Source organism: Amblyomma americanum, chromosome 5, assembly GCF_052857255.1.
Source record: "Amblyomma americanum isolate KBUSLIRL-KWMA chromosome 5, ASM5285725v1, whole genome shotgun sequence".
Lineage (NCBI taxonomy): Eukaryota > Metazoa > Arthropoda > Arachnida > Ixodida > Ixodidae > Amblyomma > Amblyomma americanum.
This window is the reverse complement of record NC_135501.1, coordinates 145,166,343-145,188,469: the sequence shown is the minus strand read 5'-3', so window position 1 is coordinate 145,188,469 and position 22,127 is coordinate 145,166,343. Positions and strand designations below refer to the sequence as shown.

At 45.7% G+C, this 22,127-nt stretch overlaps 1 pseudogene; it reads left to right on the top strand.

Moving 5' to 3' along the window:
* The first annotated feature begins 6,734 nt into the window (after positions 1-6,734).
* LOC144135569 (U2 spliceosomal RNA) lies at positions 6,735-6,872 on the top strand (annotated as a pseudogene).
* Positions 6,873-22,127: the final 15,255 nt, after the last annotated feature.

Here is a 22,127-nt window from a genome sequence, read left to right as displayed (position 1 = left end):
CAGCATGCGTAGTAGATTTAATGGCGGTCACTTTTTATTTTCACATCTTGATTAACACATCACCAAATAGATTATGTAAAAGACAAGTGTCGTCATTTTGTTTAGTAGTGAATAAAGCAGCCAAAAGTTTAGCTTCTCCCACCGCTTTCTTTCCTTAAGAATACTTTGTATCCAAAATGCCTGAGGTTGTCTGTACACGAACCTTTTTCAAATCGATTTTCAGCATTTCATTACTGGCAGCTAAGTTTAAACCATCTAATATTTGGATGACAGGTTCGAGACTTCTGGAGATGGGACATGCAACAGAAAGAACAAACATTGGTTCCTAATAAAGAGTTACTCGGCTTCAAAGAATAACCCTGAGAAAAGTAACCCTCACTCTGAGGAATAAAATTGGAGGCATGAATGCAGAACGGCTGATTTCCAAGAAAATGCAACACCCTCGCTTCTTACAATGAGTGGTGCTTTCAGCGAGCAAGCTTCAAACAATGCTTCTGACTTCAGCGGTGGGGCCTTTCGCTCTATGGCTCAAGCGTAAACCAAAATTTGTGTTGGACGCTCTACAGTGCGTTGTCAAGAGAAATTTATTAAGTGATCCGAGCCCCCACCATGCCTTGTACACGGAGTCAACCATCATACTAGTCTTTAGCCAGCAGAAGTACGAAATCTCGTTTCATCAGGAGCGCAAACAAAATTGCCGGTGTGTCGAGGGTATTAAATTCCCAACTCACCGAAATGCGTTTTGTACTAAAGGAATTTTTCGCTCCTTTCTAGAGGGGGAGTTCCTACGTTGAGCGCGCTGTTAGTAAACTGTTGTCTTTGTTTAGCAAAGATTAATTGCCTGCCTTCTTCCCGCTCTAGGAAGACGAGTGCTTCTGTCTCGTGCGTTTGATTCGATGGATATCTCCACTCGCAGTTTTACTCCCGAATGAGATTTCTGGTCACTGCCTATTATGGCTTTCTTTTCTTGCTCAGCTGTAGCTCAAGAATCGCCTACTGCATGCACACAGCACTTCTGCAATGGGCACAAAGGTGAGGAAGCTTCTCTCAGTGGTTCTCAATGAGGCATGGATCCATCAGCACGTTTTTATATACGATGGCTTTCACATCTGCATTCAGGATTCTTGCAGCGAACACAAGCACTAAGGAATTCTGGACGGATTGATCAATGACCCTTTTTTCCAAAGCGGCAATGGAAATATTTCGGAAGGCTGCCGATTCTGGAACATTTTAAACTTTTCTTTAACACATTTAGCTCTGAATAAAACTGCACCCAGAAGTGGGGCCACCCATTTTACAGTAGTTGGCCCGTAATGTAGTCGACCCGCGCCTTTCTCCTTTCCTTTGACATAGGTTTGCGCTACTCCATCACAAATAAATTACCGATATGCCGAAGCTGCTGTCCTGGCACTATGCGGTACCACGTAAAGAAGAAGTCAGTCGGGTATCCTCTGGTCGGAGTTACTCTTTTCCACTTACCAAGCACACTGTACTCGGCTCAAGCCTGATACTCTCCTTACTTTCTAACGCCCAGCCTTCCTCACTCGAGATCCGTTTATGCAAAGGAGCCCCACCTTTCTACCGAAGAAACTTCCCTCCGTTGTTTAGACCCGTCTCGTATCACACGTTCCACTTGAGCTAACGAGAAACATGTTAGCATTGATTTTCAGAATTATGTGCACTCGGCAAGAACGTTCACATCTCCGTCTTTCACAATCACTCCATATAGTAATCATAATCATCAGCGTGCATACGTTCCCAGCAGGACAAGCGCCTCAGCCTTATCCCTCCAATTAACCCTGTTCTGTGCCAGCTGCGGCCCCTTTACCCTCTAAAACTCTCTTATCTCATCCACCCATCCATCTGAAGCTGGTGCTACGCTTGCCGTCTCTTGGAATGTGCTCCGTTATCTTAAGGAGCGATCGATTGCCTTACCTTCCCATTACGTGCCGCGCCCATGTCGAATTGTTCTTCCCTGATCACTGTGATGGCATGCTTCTTCGTCGGAGTCACGGGGCAATCGCCAAATGTAACGTCATTATACCTGTATTCATCTGACCGATCTGTCTTTCAGTCTTAGCTTCCGCACGAACCACGATGCTCGTCGATGCTTGCCTAAAAGCGGCTGCTCGTCACTTCGATGGTCGGGCGGACAGAGCCGGCTCACTGCCGCGACGTGCTGTCAGAAGTTTAACAACATGAGCTGCCTGAGAAGCCGAGCTTCAGAAGATGAGCGGAGCCAAAATTTTTACAGCAGCTCGATTTCCACAGCCCCCATTATTAGACTTCCAGAATACTTGAGAGTGGCGAGAATGGACAGAAGCTTTCCATGAACACTGCTCCGCGTCGAGCCTCAGCGCGCTCTAAGAAGAGGCTCCAGTGCAAACACATTTCTAGACTATGGGACGGCAAGCTCCGGGCATTTTCACCACTTTCGGGCTCTCGGCGTATGCCTCGAAGAGGTTCGACGTCCTCAAAAAGTTTGACAAAAATTTCATGAATGATGCGTCGCGCATCCTACCTAGCTCATCTTTAGACGTGCTTGCGCATCTATAGACCACTTCGTGACTGCGTTGCACATCTTGGCGGACCGCCGTGATTTAGGTGAATTCAAGCAGCGCCTTATGAGAAACAGGTTTCTCGTAAAACTAAAGGCGAAAAACTTTTCAGAGTCGCTGCAAATGGAACTCAAGCTGACTATTGCGACTGCCCTTGCGAAAGCACGTCTCAAGCCGACCGTTCAGCAGCAGCAGGAACACCTTCGCAAATTAAATCCGGACCCTGCATCGACGGCACCTCATCCGCGCGAGAAGGTGACAGTCGGCATCACCGCTACTGTCAACACCGTATGGCGTCTACAAAAGCTTGAACGCGGCGACGCCAAGTCTTCCTCAATCCATTGCGACTGGCCCAACATCCTCTGCTGAGGCTGCCTGCATCCAGGAACTGTTTGCCAAGCGAAGGCGGTGAATTGCAGCAACTGCGGCATAAAGGAAGACTTTGCTAAAGCACCCCTCAAGAACTAGTTGTGCGGCAACCAATGAGATATACGAGTCTCTACCATGTGAGAGGACAAGGCACAAAGTTTTTATGAGAGCAATAGAAACGCTGGGCGTCAACGTTCGCTAGATACGACTGTCGGCAGCTCTGTTCCTTTCTTTTCGAAAGTTTATATGCGGGCAGTGGTTACCTTGTACCCGCCATTTTTTAATGTCTCCCTTCAAGCTTAACAAAAGCCGACGAAATTTTGACAGGCTGGTGTGGTTCACGTCTGAAATTTCAGGGCAAAGTGGAGACAGAAGTCCTTTTAAAAGAAAAAAGTTCTCGCCAAACACGTTATGTCATCAGCCCGTTGCGACATGTCCTTCTCAATTTGCCTGCTCTGGAAGCACTAGGAGCTGTGCAGTTTGAGGAATGAGTGGAGCTGAAGGTGTCTTCTTGTAACGCAGCGGGCTCCGAGGTTTGCAATGATCTGGGTACCATGATAGTGGAGTACCGGATAAGACTCCAACCAGACGAGTTCTGTATGCTATAACCGCTCCAAGGAGAATTCCGGTCTTTCTCAGAGAACGCGCACGCCGCGATCTTGAAACAATGCTGCAAAAGGGCGTAATTAATACGGTAGACAAAGCAAGAGATTCAAACGCCGGTGCAGTGCCAGCGGTAAGCCGAATGCAGACGAGAGGATCTGTGTAGATCTTACACAGTTCGTTCTAAGAGAAAGGTTCACACTGCCCACTGTGGATCAAGCACTTTGTTGTATAGCTGGTGAAAGTTTTTTTCTATCAGGCAAGGCTAAGCATGGCTTCCAGGAACTTACCGCCTTCATAACTCCGTTGGGGCGTTACAAGTTTGCCTGGTTGCCTTTCGTAATTATTTCAGCAGACGAGTATTTACAAAAGAAAATATGCAAAATCCTGGCACATCCCCAGAGTGGTCAATGTGTTGGACGATAATTAGTTTTTGTGGAAACAAGCAGCAGCATGATTTAAAACTTGCTAATCTCTTTAGCAGGCTGGTTAAATGGAATATAACCTTAAACAAATCAAAGTGCCTCTTGGGAGTTGAAACATAACTTTTTGGGAGATATTCCAAGTGCGCAAGGCGTGCAAGCTGGAACGGCAAAGCGGAATGCCATGGAGGAACTGAAGCCAGCGCACAGTGCTGCTGGTAGTGCAGGGTTGTCTGCATCACCAACCATTTGGGACGGTTTCTGTCGCGCCTAGCACACACTACGGCTCCTTTGCGCTAGATTTTGGGTGGAGATAAGGTCAGGGTCTGGAGCCCAGCGCAGTACGGTGCATGTGAAAGTGCGAAATTTCTTATCTGTTCGGCGGAATGCATGGCTTTCCATGACCCTCGCCTTCCAATGATTCTTTCGGTATTTGGCTCGTCTTTCGGCCTAGGCGATGACATTTTCCAGATTTTCTTCCTGTCTCTTAACGTTACACCGATCATTTTTGTTTTCTTAAGTTTGCTGCGTTGTCCTCAATTTAAACTTAACCTTTTACGTGACAGCGTATGCAGATGGTTTGGTCGAAAAGCCGTTGGCGTAGCGGCACCCCGTGTCGGAAGTCATTGGGGTTGCGTATAAAAAATATTACCATGGTAATTTCTGGCTCTAGTAATCGATGATTGATTGGTGTGGGATAGAAGATGACGAGTAAAAAAATAATAATAATTAGTTGGTTCATTCACTAAATAAAGACATGAAAAAATTGTAAAAATGGAGGATCAAAGGTATTAAAATGCTCACCATGAAAAGCGAATGCTTGAGGATGGTAATGAAAAAATCTAGAGTGTGTAAGTGATAAAATAACTAATCGAAACAATTAAAAAAATGCGTTCAAATGAGTCAGACTGCTCAGGATGGAAAGCCTATCCCAATACGCTATCGCGTCATACCCATAAGGCGCAGCTTAAGTGTCCTCTCCAATTTTTCTTTAGCTTAGGTTTATGGGGATTTAACATCCAAAGCAACCCATTCTATGAGGGACACCGGAGTAAAGGGCTTCGAAAATTTCGACCACCGGGGGTTATTCAATATGCACTGACGTAGCACAGTACACAGGCCTCTACAATCTTGCCTCCATCTAAATTCCACCGGCGCAACCGGGATCGAACCCGCGTCTTTCGGGTGAGCAGCTGAGCGCCATAACCACTGAGCCACCGGGGCGGGAATTTTTTCTTCAGTGTCTATGTTTCTGCCACTTTGGTTAGCAGTTGTCAGGAACAGCTATTATATGCATTATGAACTCAATGTATTGTTTATTTTCGTGGTATTCCTGAGCCCACCACCTTCTTAGCTACCTCTCCTGTTTTCTTTTTTTTTCACATTTTTGGCAGATATCTCAAGGCCGACTCTTATGACTATTACCAGGAGATCAACTGGAGCGAGACCACGTCCTCTAGGTGAGTTCTGCTACTGTTACGAGTCTCCGCTAGATTTATATCACACGTGGGACCGCGTGCTATGCATGCGTTTTCTTATTCTTGTGCCACAATGAATTAAAGACAGAGCTACTTCGACGAACACAACCTAACGCGAGGGGAATATTTCAGTTCCCCACAGCGCGCATAGAAGACACGCACGGAAACGACAACTAATTAAATTTACTACGAAGTGCGATGACACAAAGGAAGTTAAGATATAGCTATTACATTTGTAATACCGTTTCCATCGAGAACACAGCTCTAAGTTCAAGCAATATAAGTGCTATAGTATGCCAGGGAACAAGGCGATCTACTCTGTGCAGGATGATGCAGTGATTTTAGAATGACAGTAGTAGGATAACTTGAAAACAAAAAACCTATTGTAGCGTACATGAAAAAGCTAAATTTACGAATCCCAAAAATATTATCGTACATATATTTAACCGCTAAATGCGATGGCGTTCAGGGTGGCCCATTAATGACTCTTGAGGCATATAATTTGTGGATATCCCGATGGCCCGTTCGTTAGGATACTCGCTTATGTTTCGCTTGTTGATCTTCATGCTCTCATTATAAAATGACATTAAGGACAACATTATATATTATTTGCTCTCAGAGAAACCGCAAGTTTTATGATAGCTCTTATGTACCTTCAAACGGTATTTTATCGCCGTGGTTTCCCGTACTCTCAAAAGGCAGACAGCCGTATTTCCCTAAGCATTTTGTCCGCTGCTATAAGCACCACTTTCACAATGGGCAAATTTACCTATAATTTAGTCAGTTGGGCCTGTAATCACGCCTCTGTTTCTTGATAGTTATTACGTTTTACTGTGATTCACATGCTTGGAACCTATGTGTAGAGGCTAATGTTTGTCTTCGATACCCCTCAACTGAATTCTGGTAATTTCGTTCACTAAATGCTCGCGCACAAATATCATTGCGGCTGAATGCGCACTGCAGTCTCCAAATTCGACAGGGTGGGCTAAATATGTTTTGGCTCTCCCTAGCACTTGGGGCTTTTTACATGCTTTAAAGTGACCGTTTTTCGGGGCTTGGACGAGTATATATTGCCGCGAATCTTTGCAGTGTTTTTTCCTTCTTCAAATGTTCCGCCAATTTATCGCCTTTTTTGCGCCGCAAGACGCGACTAGATTTATCTCGATTGATCGCAGCCAGGCAGAGCTGATTCTATGTTTTCCGGAATGTTCTAGTAACATTGCACACTTTATCTCGAAAGTTCGTTATCAGCTTTAAATTGAGCGCGGCCGACAGCGGTGGGCATTTGGTTCGACGACCGGCGAATGTCCGGACCCCGTAGAGTATCTGTTACGTCTCCAATGGACTTATTTTTGGAAATGTGGCGGAGGGTTTGAAGGATGCTTCACTCCCGCCACCGGTTGGCCCGGTATTGCACTAACTCCGGGATCGGCCTTGTCTTTAGCGCGTCTCTACTATCCTGTCTTTCTATCCCATCTTTCAACTCTCCTACTATCTGCACGTGGTAGCGATTGTGGCTCGGCTTGAGCCAGTGAGCAGGCCTGTGCACTTTCCTTTTCTTTCTTCCTGGCAACAACAGAGAGACAGACCGGCTAGCCTGCTTGTCGCTTCGCTGCCGCTGAGTGATTCAGTCCATTGTGGGTGCAAGTCAGCCAAATAAACTGTTTTCTTTTAGAACTTTTGTCCGTCTTCATTCCTCCTGACTGCCGTCACCACTACGTGACAATGTTCACGTCCATACCACGTTATGCCGGTGTTCAGAAGCGCCGTCTTTGATAAAATAATCCAAATATCGAGGATTCTTTTCCCAGCCTTGTTTAGAGCACTTCTGACCACTATTAATCTTTGTACGATAACAAGAAGTACTGTACTTCCTTTGAAGACCATTCGGTTTTTAGGGGCACTGTGCAGGCTCCACTATATCATTGAAAAGCGAGTACCGCTTCCTGGCGACTTTTGGCAAAGGCGGTACATCATGATTGAGGCACTGAACAGCAAAGCGCATTACACCGAAATGCTGACACGACAACGTTACGCATGCAGATGCAACCGATTCCTTTTTTCTCTCTTCTTAGCTGTCTTGCTTGTGAGGGTTTCTTCGTGGTTTTGTTCCTTTTTCAATTATTTTCGAGACTGACAAAGAATTGCATTTGCAGGTCGTACTGAAACGGCACGTGAGCCGCTCCAATCGTATACGCTACAAAAGATGTGGGTCGTCTTCGTACCGGCTGGATAAAAAGAAGGTTACCTTGATTGCCGGTGGAGACAATCAGTTGGATGCTTGGTCACCAACGCTCCACCTCCTGTTCTTTTTCTCTATATGACAGCGTGCTTCTAGCGTTCCGTGCAGGGAAGCGGAAAGCCCCAGCGTAAATCTGCGTGCACGTAATCTGCGTCGAGTGAATCCGTACATGATATTTTATCGAACCTTCAATGCGAGCCCAATGAAGGGTTCAAAGTTTCCAGGTAGTGCTTCTGGCTGAAGCTACTAGGACTTCGAAATTGGACCTGTATTTGAAAACAGTGAAAGGGTAGGAAGAAAACTTGGAAAAGTGATCCCCGTTTTAAAATTCCGAACAGACAAAACGCAACAGGAAATAAATAATTATGGTCGATTCCGTAATTAGGCCAGATGCGAATTAGGTGCGCTAACTCGTCGGGTTTTACTTCAGCTTTGATGTTCGGATCCATTGTTCACGGATGGGTCGTTGTTCGGAAAGCGATAATGGGTTAAAGCCCGTATACGCCAAATTGGTCATTCACTACTTCGGATTCACAGATCCTTGGGAATCTGGCGCAGTGGTGCAGCAGCTAAGCGATGCGCCACTGTCCTTCTGTGGCAGGTGCTACCATCAGCGGGACTTGGGTTGCTTAGGTTTGCTTGAGGCCAAGGTTGCTCTTCCCGAGCAGCCTCTCGCGATTAATTAAACTCCTACCTGCCACGGTGGGCAGGTTGCTAGGTATGTATGCACCCCGTACCAGGACAGGTTGCCCACCACCCGATTTGCAGGTGAGCATCCTGTCGCAAAGCATGCTTCAGGCAGGCTGGCGGGCGGGCGGGCGGGTGGGCGGGCAGGCAGCAGGCAGGCAGGCAAGCTAGCGGGCAGGCAGGCAAACGGGCGGGCGGGCGGGCGGGCGGGCGAGCGGGCAGGCGGGCAGGTGGGTGGGCAGACAGGCAGGAACAGAATAACTATCGGCGGGGAATGCCCACTATCAGTGCTAACGCATTAAAAAATTAGGGGCCGATTACCTCTGTGTAACGCGATTTAGACACAGTTAGTGTTGCTATTTCACAACATACTGAGTAAGAGAATTTGAGAGCAGCTTCATACCTTTACAGTTCTAGAACGCTTTTTTTTTCCTAACACACTAATTTACTGATTCCTGTCCTCTGCAATCTGCAGCTCTACTCGCATGGTGCCAATAATAACCCTCTTCTTAGGCGGCGCGTTTCATAGCTGCCACCGCAGATTGACCATGCTACATCGCTCCACTCTTGAAATACTCTTCATACACTTTACAATGCTCAAGCAATGCTTCGCTCCTTCTGTGGTAGACCTTCTCCTCCTTCCAGGGTAACTACCATTCGCCTGAAGCCCATGGCAGCCATTTTCCGCTTGTGCCATACCTTTCTGCTTCCATGGTTACCATGCTCTGGTTACGCTTGCACATGCTATCACCATACTCTCCTCGTTCCACAGTAATCATCCTCATGCTGGCTACACTTCCGCTCTACTACAGCCTCCTCCTTGCAAGATAACCACCTTCGGGACGGTTCCCGTGGTAAGCACCCTGCAGTTGCGCTTTCCTGCCTTCGCGCCATACCCTCCTCCTTCAACAGTGAGCTTGCCCAACATTTGAGGGTAACTACTCTTGGCATGGTTCGCATCGCAAACAAAAACCTATTTCACCTTCTCAAGATCGTGTCTTACCCCCCTCTTTCACAGATAACTGTCCGGAGGGTAGTTCTGGTGGCAACTAACCATCGACTGCGCCTTCTTACGCTTTCGGCATACCGTCCTCAGTCCATAGTAACCCTTCTCTTACTTCCAATATGACACTGTCATCCGGGCGATTCCCGTGGCAACCGTTATCTAGTTACGCCTCTCTACGCGTTCTACGTACCTTTCTGCGGCACCTACACTCCGGATAGTTCAGGGGATAGCCACCTGCACTCGAAAAACGAATAGTTCTATATGAGAGTAAAAAGGGGAGCAAACTGTCCTGTACCGCACACGCTTTCTATAAAAGAGAGTATACAGTAGAGGACGGCTTAATCCTTTTCTACTCCTTTCCGTACAGAGTGTACAAGTTGCGAATTCCTCCGCCCTCGTCACACTCTCATTCCTTTTCAATCTTTCTCAGCGTCGTCGCAGGATTTCCGTTCCAAAATAAAGTGTGCCGAGGCGCGACGAGACCACACACCCTGCTCCCTACCTTGGCCTTATTCGAAGTTCCCTCTTCTCGCTACTCTAAACTTACTCCGTCTCTGCCAGATGCGGACGAAGTATGTTTAAGCGAAAATATTGCGACGTAGCTAGTTTTCTGCGGCTGATCGAGTGGTTCCAGATTTATGGACGCTACAGAATCAAAGAATCCTTCAGTTCTGCCTTGTCTTACGCCAAAAATTTTTCGATTATGGCATGAACGCACTGCGCACAATGTAGCGTTTTCTTGCCTCACATGAGCTGCTTTCCACACTTATCTTGCTGAAGGAGCCGTTGAAGGGTGACAGTTCATTTTGTAAATGTTCTTGGCATTCATAATAGTTACCTCTTCCAAGCCTATGTACCATGCCAAATCTTGCCAAACTTCATGTGATGCGTTCATTAACTCGCTGCACCCATAAAGAGGGCGGGGTTTTCTTCCTGATTACACAAAATGCATGCTGTTCAGCAAGCGCACTTGGTGGGGGTATATATAAAGGTTAAGCTATCTCTGGTTCCAAGGAAAAAAAATGATGATTGATCCAGGCCGCGGCGGTCGAATTTCGATGGATACGAAATTCTAGAGGCCCGTGTACTATCCGATGTCAGTGTAGGATAAAGAACCCCAAGTGGTCTAAATTTCCGGATCCTTTCTCTAAGGCGTCTCTTGTAGCCTGAGTCGCTTTGGGGCGTTAAATCCCCATAATCCATAACCCGAACCCGAAATATGATATACGGTACAAACAGGGGTCATAGGAGTTCTTGAAGGTGCACGTATGTGAAGCGGCCCAGTTCTACTTGCAGTGAGCGGAATTAGTGCAAAGCTCACTTGCGCCTATACATTCAGAAGGCAACCTTCTATGATTTTTTCAAGTTCACGCATTGCAACGAATCCTGCGTTAAAGGTTTTATCAAATTTCAAATGGTTGATGAAATATTTAGCAGCTGTCTCGCACCTTGTTTACACGAAGCTGCGTTTCCCATTTTGCGACTATACTTCGGGCAATTTCTACTTGCCGCTCCGAGTTTATAACATCCCACACGTTGAACACTCGTTGACTCTTGCTGCTGTAGTAAATCAGAAAATGTAGGGAGCGGTTATGATGGCTTCAGACGTTTGATGAACAGCCTGATTGATTGCAATGGCTAGTTTACACATTCAAAGCGAGGAAGAAAGCATCACCGATAATTTGCTTAATGCAAGTTCTGCGTTATGCGAAGCGTCACCTTGAAAGGTGCGGCACTGTTTCTCGTTCGGATTGTCTGCTTCCTGCTGCTATAAACTTGCTTTGCTCGTTGTTTGTAGAAAAGTGCTCTTATTTTCTTCTTTATATAAAAAGGCCTCCACCGTCTGGAAGACGTTGAAGTAACGAGCGTTGGCTGTTTGGTTTACTAGACGAAGAAAGCCAAGAAAAACGCGCTCGTTGTGCAGTTTCAGCCCCTCAAGATACGTCCAAAACGGAATTTGCTTCGTTTGAGGGGGGGGGGGGGGGACAAGGTGGGCCTAGAATACGCTTGCGGTGCGATATGGTAACGCTTCAATTAGTAATTGCATGTGAAGAATGTTTACGTATTGTTTAATTGTGGTTTTATTTCAATACCACAACCCCCGGGGTTTTATTTGCCTACCAAATTCGGTGCACCATTGAGCCCGTATGGGTGGTCCTTGTTGTCGGAGTATATATAGCGGAACGAATGTGCACATGCATAGCGGTCCCGTAACGGGACAGGTCTCCTCCCGTCATAGAATATATATATATATATATTTTTTTTTTGGCGGGGGAAGGAGGGGAAAGGCCTCGGAGGACATAGCCAATTTTAATGGCCGCCATCTTAGATTCGAGAAACCGAGACCATGCCGCCATTTCGTTCCCTGACGCCATACTCACATAGTTCCAAATCTACCCACCGTATTCGACCATGACGTCATCATTGGCACGCGGCAGGTGGTTGATTCTACAATGCTATTGTAGATCACGCTACAAGACTCAATGCGAGATGTGCTGTTTTCTAGTTGCTGCCACAAGAGTGCTGTGATCTCAGGATGGTAGCAGACCCCAAGAAATCTCGATATGTGATGACAAAGAACTAACGCTCTTAAAAAAACTGAGCAGTCTATCTTTCCACTGAAGCCTACTTATGCAGAAATGCAGTGCAGATGTATCTTACGCAAGATAATCGCAAAACGCAAAGCAAATGTAACATTGTGCGCTCACCATATGATGATTATGGGTTAAAACACCATGAGATCAAAAAAAGCGTTTTTACTGTGTGTGCCCATTTTAATTGTCTATTTCACCTAATTTACTCTATATTTACCCCTACGGACAGGCGCGTGTTGTGACTGGGATACGTTTAGAAAGACTTAGCACCGCCTTACTGCTGTGCTGTGCGCTCAACGTGGAAAATACTTAAATCTTCCGCTTCTTGAAAGGCTGAAAAAGTACAAAAGGCACACTAAGAATTAATTTCTCATTCAATGAGATAAGCGTTTTAAAAATAATGATAATAACGTAACTTGCTCGGAAGCGATAATGATGGCTACTGCAAATGGAAGATTCAGTAAAAACATATGGACACAGTATCACATAATCTAGAAAAACACATCAGAGACACCGTTACAAAACAGACATGCAGAATCCCTCAATTCAGCCGTTATTACAGTGACAAGGTTGACAATTGTTAGATACCATTCAAGCACACACGCACACTCTATGTGCTATGGCACGGCGGTGAGCACGTCACTTAGGTGGTGTGCCTGCCAAGTTAGCAGCATGAAGATGCCTCCATGGAAAGCTGCATTCTCCCCAGTTTGAAGCATGAAGCGCTCAATAGTGCTGCTTTTCATGGAAGCATTTTTTCATATTAGAATTTAAAATTGATGCTGACTTCTTAGCACTTTAAGAGGCCCGAACGCACCGCACAGAATGCGGAGGCGTCCCCGAAAAGTGCGAGTTTGAGAAAAACAATGCATTTTTGCATTAAAATCGCAGACCGGCTTTGTCAGGAGTGGAATAAAATTATGGTCTCAATATGTTCATATCTTGATATTGCTCTTTAGCTACGAATTTCCTCCAATGACATTAAAAATTTAAGAAAGCAAGGCTTGATGGCTCCTTCTGGCGAATCTAAACCGCGAAGTTTAATCTTTTCACAGCAGCTGGAAGACTTCATACAGCTATAACGTTGGTTTCGGCCCTCTCAATACAAAACGGCAGAAACCATCATGTTCAAGAGCCTTGGCACATAGATCGCAGCGATAATGGTGTGACCCCATGAGCGTAACACAATGGCTGTTATCAGAAAACTGGAGGAAAGTGAATAGGTCTGTCGATAGGCATCTGCTGGGCAGCAGTACCTTTTGCGTGAAAAATTGCGTAAGCCGAAGGAAACGCATCCTCCGAAGGGACGAGGAAAGCTGATGCATGAGCAACAGATACTACTGTACGTACACCCAATGTCAGAAGTTTGGAGCCCAGGGTGTTTGCTCTTGCGCCAGACAGTGTGGCTCTTAATGCATCCCCAGCGTTCAAAAAAGATTGAAGGTGAGACCACTTCAGGTCCTTCCCTTTCCGATGAGCAGGACTCCCACGAATGCTACAGGAGCATCACTACGCGGCTTAGAAACAAACCCCTTGGTTCGTAAACTACTGACAGTGCCTGTACGTTTACTATCGCGTCCACCAACTGGCCATTCCGCCTCTCCCCGGGAGACATTATTTCAAGCGCAACGTGTGCACCAAATTATCAGATGTTGCTTTTTCGGAACTGAAGCCAATGGCAGACAGATTGCTGTGCAGGGTGCAAAGTAAAGGATGAAGCCCAAATAAGAGTGCTTTAGTCACAGTCGCAAATATGCTGTTATCGTCCGTTCGAGCAACCACCTCCATGATTCCTACATTTTTGCTGTTTGGTGTCCGCAAACAACACCGCCACGGCACCACGCAGAGGCTCCTGCTGTGGGGATGAATAACATGAATATCTCGCCTCTATCAACTAAGGCTACCGATACACCCCACTTTGTATACCTCTGCTTGGTTCTGGTGCCAGGACTTCCCTACACTATTCCAGACTTCGGGAGGATGTGGGATGAAACCGGACAATCTACAGAAAAGCGGGATGGAGGAAAGACATGTTCGTGGTGTCTGGCGGTCGGATGGCTTCGCAAAATTCTGATGCAGCGGAGCTATATAGTAGCCTGCGACCCGTATTTAACGCAAACTAGGCCCGCTCCTCCTTCCGCTTAACGTAAATAAAGAGCTCTCCTTTCGAGCTGCAGAAAAGAAGCGAAATTCCTGTGCAAAGGTTCTGAATGAGAACCATTCAGCGAAAGCATGCTCTTAAGTACCCGCATACGAGAAGTGTCTGTCTTTTAACTGTCGCAATTTATCCGAAACATAGCGCTATCTCTAAGTATTATACCCCCTCTGAAGCTGCCATTCTCATTTTGGTACATACATTTCAAAACGGCGACCTTCCGAGGAGAAACGCTTCGTAGAAACGAGAGATCCTTCAGTTGAAGTAAAACGCTTCTGTCAGATCCAGCAAACCTTCTCGATTCTCAGGGAAACATCACTATAAATGCTTGCTATTGCAGTGCTGCTACAGCGGGAATGTTCAATGAGCGCGCCACTGAAGCTGCACATCATTTTTAATGCAACGAATTACGCAACAGGACAGGAGTTATCTCGTTCAGGAACAGCGAGTCTTCAACATACTATGCACCATAAAATTGCTTCCGAGCGAAGATTATCCGAGGCGCGCAGCTGCTGTCCGCTGCCAACTAACGCGGTAGCGATCTGTAATGTTTAACGACAGAAGCTCCCAAAACGTACGCAGGAAGCCGCCCCAAAACTCACAATGAAAGCATTTATATGTGTTTAAAACCGTTGACTCTAGTCCCTGCGATAGTGAAGAGGTAGCGCCTCCGGCTCACAACGCAAAGTTCCACGGTTCGATTCCTATGTCCGGCGCAATTTTTTCTCCGGCGGTTTCGTAATAAAGGGGTGTCTATCCTGCAGGACTATCTATTCCTGCAGGGTGCGTGCTTTCCGAAGGAGTGCGGCGATTCTGGAAAGAGGAGTGGAATATGATACAGGCGTGCATATACTTCATCGAAAGGAGTTCCCAACACTCGTTCAGTTCTTAGAGTCCAGGAACAAAAAGATAGATGCCCATGCGCATTCGAAATACTGTAGATGAAATTACTGAAGGCCATTTGATATCGGAGAGGATACGGCTGTAAGGAATAAGGACTGGAAGGGACGTACTCGATAGACTAGGGCTCTCATGCATTTGGTCTATGGAGGACAGAGATTGCTTGGGAGATCAGCTTAGAAGTAAGATCAAGGTGCAGCCCATTTCGAGAAATATGCATCCCGAATATCATAAGAAAGGAAGGAAGGCTAGGGCGGACGACTTCAGGACAACATGGGGCACGATGGAATACGCAATTTACGTGGACGGGGCAGGACCGCTCAGCGGGATATCTACGATAGCCTGCACGGTTGCGCGAGGGAAATTAGTTACTGGGTCATCAATTCGGTGCCAGAGAATCGCCCAGGCTGAGGAAGCGGCGATAACTCTGGTGACGGTTTCCTTGACGGTCCCATGCATATTTACGGCTTCCAGAAAGCATGTCCCAACTATAAAAGAGGAAGGCCAGGTGCACACGCAAACAGAATACTCAGAGCTACAGAAAGTACAGGCCTTTAATCCAAAGTCATATAGACTCCAGGACACTCTGAGGATATCGGAAACGGGGGCGTTCACGCCGCTGCCTGGGCGCTATTACCCCGGGTCCGCCAGCATTCGCAGGAACATAATTATTCTGAACCACTATTAAGCTACAGCGATTTACCCAACATTTCAGATTAACGAGAAAAGTAAAGCCAATGGGCTCTTGGAATGAAGGCCCACTTAAACATTCAATGTATTAAACTTCTCTCTCTCTGCTGCAGAAGTCTCTTTTTCCTCGAAAAGTCTATTCTTAAAATGTTTTTTGAATGTTTTCGCTTAAGCACAATTTAGATCATCTAGATGGAAGGTATCAAGGGCACTTCCGTTGCCCCAGTGTCAACATTACTCCAGTAGGTATATTCTTAAAGAAAACAAGAAAGAGAACAGTAATGTAGGGGATAAAAAAGCATATGCTCTCCTCGTTAATTTCGACAAAGTGAGAAAAGTTTACCGAAAATGAAGTTCCCAACGGGCTTGTCTTGAAAGACATCATGGTACGCTCGGCAAGAGCCCTCGCATCAGATGGACTGCACTGGATGGACACAGTTAAAGAAAAGATGAGTTTAGGCGGCAGGAACCCTTCCGCCCTTCGAAATGAGGGCATAATAAAAGTGATGACGCTTTCGTACTTCCCCTATTGTTCTTCTTAGGGAAGTGAAAAGCAGTAATTTCGTGACCGAAAAAAGCGGGATGGAGGAAAGGCACGTTCGTGGTGTCTGCCGGTCGGATGGCTTCGCAAAATTCTAATCAATTTTCTCCATCCGTGCGTCTTCTCTTTTTCACGGTAAATATTTTCTTCTACCGTCGGCAAGATGAAGCAAAAAGCAAATGCAAAGCGGCAATCGCTATGGCGTGGTTCGGGTGCGTGTCAAAAGAACTCGGTCTGAGAAGTGACAGTGACGTTACCGAAGCAAACCATTCAAAAAAGGAGGTTCGAACTTCCACCAAAGCTCGAAAGAGTTCTGTGTTCATTTTTTCTTTGTCGCGAAAAATAAGCTACGAATCTGACGGTTAAGAAATTTTACGAAACTTAAACGTTTGATTCTCAAAGTATTTTGGCTGAAAGTATATAATAAATATTGGGAAAGCAGCGTTTTTTGCATTAAAATAGAACCGCATTATTGCCTAAATGAAAGTGCTCTAGAAATGTGAGTCCTTTAAATCTTAAAGGTGCTTATGCGGCGCGATGATTTTCATTAGACCTCTTCCATCCTAGGTAATCAGAGCGTGTGTTTCTGACCCGATGGGCAAAAGGTGCCACGTACATAGCGGGCTATAATCGAGAGAAGAATGGCTGCGCCATGCGGCTACGTGTTTCTAATCGGGCGAATAGGGGCGATGGGGGTGCAATCGTGGCAAGCGAAAACGATACAGAAGCGGAAGTTGAAGGTTTTGCACAATGGGAACACTGCTTTGACGTCACGTTTTTTACACCAGGGAGACGTCTACTGTTCGCGTGATTAATTTGATCGCAGTGGTAATAAAGGGCAACTCCGTGGATATTTTGAAAATTTAGAGTTCATGGCTGTGTCACATTACTTATGGTTCTCTCCTGTCTGCAAAAAAGCCGTTTTCCAAAATACAGAGTGTAACCATATTAAAACAGCGAAAACAGCAAAGTGAAGCCTAAAGTAAGCCTTGCCCATACAACATGCTTCGCTTGACGCAGCGATGCCGTCACAAACCTTACTAGAAAAACACTAGTGCACGCGCTGAATACGTGAAGTAGCAAATGAAAGCGGTGAGTGTTATAATACAATATCTGATGCGACGTAATCAGAGCCTCTTATTTTTGTAAGTGAAGCGGTGATTGCGTACTAACGCGCGTTAAATGAATATGATACGTAAATGCAGGCCACCGCAATTAAAGGTCTCATGCCGGCCAATATTCGTGGTATTAATCAGTGACAAGAAAAAAAGGGTTGAGTGTAAGTTTCACTATAATATCCCGAGCTCGAAAAACCCATGGAGCTGCCGTTCAAAGCTACCTATAGGTGCTTTGCCTAAGATAACTTTCACCTCCAATATTATTACGAAATGTGAGGCCCCGTTAAGCTTTTCTAATTAGAGACCCATTTAAAAGTTTTATAGAGTAGAAGGATCACCGATCGCGATGGCAGAGATTTATGCCTTACCAATTCATGTCAGTTCAGTACGTAACGCCACCGGTGCTTTTAGAGGGTCACTCGCACTGCCTTTAAAGAATGCCCCATGTTATTATTGCGACCACCTGCAATGATCGGTATAGAGTGCTTTGATACGGCGTCATTCATTCTGCCCATGCAGTCTCCTGCGCGCTTAAACAGTGGAGAGACGTAAACCACTGCATCGCTGTTTAGCCGATGGAAGAATGGTTGGAATGCTCCACTGAGCATTACGATGATGGAAAGGAAGAAATGTATTATTAGTTTTGAGAAAGACTTTAGGACGAGTGTTCTTTATCGGTTCGTCCATTTTGAAGTGATCGTATTGGATGTTCTACGCGCTTGATTAATTTTGGCTGCTCTCAAAAGATGTCGCTTGAGTTGGCCACGCAAATGAGAAGAAAAGTACATTTGCCGTCAAGCAGGCTAGTGATTGTGCTAGCGTAGGTATGAATTGGTGTCGGGGTGCTTTACTTTTTTTTTGTTCCAAATGACTGATTTTCATCACCGGCTAACTACGGAGCAAATTCACATGAGGTTCCACTGCACGACAAAGGACTCGCTTATATCTCTACAAATGCGCCTTGTGTATGTGTCTTAGGATGAAATTCCCCTCAATTTTGACCTCGATTTCGCCGCAATCTCTGAGGTACCCTCGAACAATTTGTTAAGAAGAAGACCAAAAAGCATTCCATGCTTAAACAAAGAACTTGCTTCCCCTCGTTCCATTTGCTTTTCATGGGAATGAAGTGTAAACGGAAGTTTTAGTGCACTTTATCTTACGCCGCTAAGCACCACGCAAGTCTGGCCCTCATGAATAAAGTGTGGGCCCAATTTGAAAAATCTCCAGGCCATTGGTCTTAGCACGCGTGTTTGTCATTGTTGAAGCCCGTCTCGACGAAGTTCAAAATAACTCCCTGGTGGACGCTCCACCTTTCTTGCATGAAATGATGCGCCGGAGGCGCAAAGAACAAAGCGCAAAAGAAACAAAAACGTTCACATGCCACACGGGTGCCTAATCAGGTTCGCTCTTGTCGAAAATGATTCATGAGAAAAACGCCTGCCGTGGCAGGGACTGCAGCACCACGCCAGCTAAGAATAAACGTGGCGACAAACTTTGCCTCTCAGAAACTCGCATTTCCACGCCTAACGCCTGCAGCAGTGGGAGCCAGGCCCTAGCGGCCTGGCTATAGCGTCATGGGAAGAAAATGGCGTGAGGGTGAAAAACAGGAAGGCCTAAGGAGGGAGCCACGTGGGACTAGCTGCTCTCGTCTCCCACATCTTCCTCGATCTTCTCGAGCGTGCTGCCTCTGGCGGATTTTAATCTTGTTTACGACACAGCGTCGCGAGCAAGTCATCAGTTATCTTGTTGCACTTCGTTTGATGCATTACTCTTCGCTCATACCAACATAAGCACGTTAACATGCGCCTACACATACAAATTGTAAGTTTACCGACAATGAATAAACAGGAAACTTTATCTCCGTCAAGTATGCTAAATGCCTCTGACTCTCCTGCAGTCATCGCACGTGCAATGAAATTAGTAAAATGCGATGGAATAAGTTGTGCCACAAGAGTCCACTTTGTTCATCGTGTTTCTAAAACAATACTAGCTTAGAGACATTCGATCGAATGCGAGGGGTATGCGGTGAGAATTCGTTCATGCAGGCCAGTGAGAGTACCTCCCTCTCCACCTCTCAAGTGTCATCATTTCTAACACCTTGCAGCAATGCCATCTAACCAAGCGAAAAGTTCACTGACACATTATCGCGGCAATGACAGTCAGGTAGTCGTTTCGTTCATCATATTTACTCGACCGTATGGCCGACAACGTTGGGAAATGCTTTCAGTTACTAGGCACATATTCTCAGATATAAATAGGAACAAGCTAGCCCAAGTCAACATTCTTATAAATCATAAATTTTGTTCCAATGCAGCAACTGCGGAAATACGTGTTTCTGAAGAGTATTATGACGGCACAACCTCAGAGCGGGCTTTTATTTTTTATGTCAGGTTACAGTAGATCCTATGCTTGCTTATTAATAGGCGTGTGGGCTAAGTTCGTCTGGCCATCGAGGAGTAAATCACTCCTACTGCGTCTTCAGCAAATCACGCCAGACATTTTTAGGGTCGATTCCGCCGGACTCAGTGCAACACATTTCTAAGCTGCGACCGTCTGGCCAGTTTCCTATTTCATTACGACATTAAAGCCCCGTGATTACCGGTAAAATTCCGGAGAATGAGTGCTGCCGCTATATTGAGTGGGGCAAGTGAAGCAGTGTGGGCTGCGCGGCATGTCTGTTACTGCACGTAATCCCTAACGTAGTGTACTGCGTAGCGAAGGTACGTAATAGCCACATGCATCACAAAAGGGCTAATGAGAGATGGACACCTGCGATTAGAGACAGCTAGAAGAAAAACACGGTCGACAATAACAGCCGCGCTCAGAGCTAACAATTAAAGTGCACTTCATGTATTTATCGAGTTGGACTTGCCAGAAAATGACTGAGGAAAAAAGCCGAAAACAAAAGTGAAATGAGCTATCGCAGAGAAAAAGCGCATGAAAGAGCGGCAGAAAGATGCAAGGAAAGTACAGGAGGGATATCAGTGCTGAGAGCGCGAGAACATCGTTGTCAGATGCGTATCGGTCAGATGCGCATGTGTCAGTAAATTCTCCAACTGAAGCGGTTTATTTGAGCCCAAATGCCCAATGGCTTTTCAGGTAGTGTGTGCCGAAGTGCTTTTCCGAAGTTATTTCTTTTTATTACGTTGAAATACTGTTTTCTGTATTAAGTTGGGAGAAACATTACTGTAATTCAAAACACATAATCTGTCTGGTGTCATTACTGCACTTATAATGCTTATCAGGACGCTACTTCTCTATAAAAACGAGATCAAGGGTTCAATGGAGTGCACAGCTGAAGCTCTCTTGGTTTGTGGTGCTATTGCTGGCAATATAAATTGTCATTAGAAGAAATTTTTAGTTAGCAATCCCGGTGCACGTTGTATGTGATCACTGTATGCGTTCGTTATTACTAAAAGCGGCACAAGATAGCAGAAATTCTACAACTCATCTACCACATGGGCTCTGTTTTGCGACTTTGTAGCTGTGAAACTAAGATTATTCAAACTTTCCGGGTTTCAGTTGAAGGAAAATGCAACCGACGGCTTCACAGATAGCGAGAGAAGATTGATTGCACCGCAGTAATTCCTTTTGTTGTATTTATTTCCGAGCCTGCTACGTTTTCTTTTATTGGGTAAAATGACTAACTAGAGTAGCCCAAACGCAGCTAGCTATTCTGCATTATGGCCCAAGGTGTTTTCCTGTACACAGTAAGGGTTATAAGGCCCATTTTCCAAGTATTTCACAACATAGAAGAGCACTATGCCATCGAAAGAGTGTACCCCATTTCAAAACACGGTTGTTATCCTCGACACAGCGGATCAAATCCCACATTTTGGGCACACGCAGCGGATGTTCCATACACTCGGCCTCCGTTGCGGCTTCCTTACTAAATTACTAGCGCTATAACTCGTCCCGACGTCCAAAACAGCACGTAAAGGAAGAGAATTTGCGAATTGAAATGTTCACCTCCGCGCATGCCACAATTTCTGTGCAAGCGATGAGCAAAATTATTTCAAAATAAAACGAAAATCACTCACAGGCAAAGGTGAAAGGAATAAAAAAGGAAGAAACGAAGAGAATGGTAGGGCTCAAGCGGTGGAATTGCTTTTGTGTATATATTGTCCTTTTGTATATTCTGCTTACGTTTCCTCTACTCCAATGTGTTTTATATTGTTCATTTTTGGCCTCCGAGTATATTGACCATAGCTGAATAAAAATGTGAGCTTCTTACGCTTCAGCAATAACTATTACGATGAAGCCGTAATGAAGATCTCCCACCTGGATTCTCCGAACTGGGAGCACCACCCCGGGAACTTCAGGCCGGTCGAAGACAATGGCGAAGTAAAACCAGACACTGCAACACCAAACCATTTTAAGTCTGCTCGTTACTGGGCCTCCGCTAGAAACTCCACGGACAGAACTTTCGGGCTAATAGCCAGGTTCCTCTTCAGGCTAACGGAAACAGGTTCCACCAGTTGAAACAACGGCCGCACTTTCTTCAGCAACACTAGTGTTTCTGCCGCTTCCACCGTGCTTCAAGCAGCTAGTCTCCGAAACACTTGAATAGAGAAGAAGAAATCAGCGCGGTGTCGATAGAGATTATCAGAATCTTACCATTAAACGTGTCGAGCATCGCTTTGTTTGAGCCTTGGCCGTAATACAAGGCAGAATGGTAGAGTAACACAGGGAGGCAACAAGCCGAAATGAGTTGTAGCGAAGGTGGGAGCTCATGGCACAAGCCACAATACGCGTTCCGAGAGT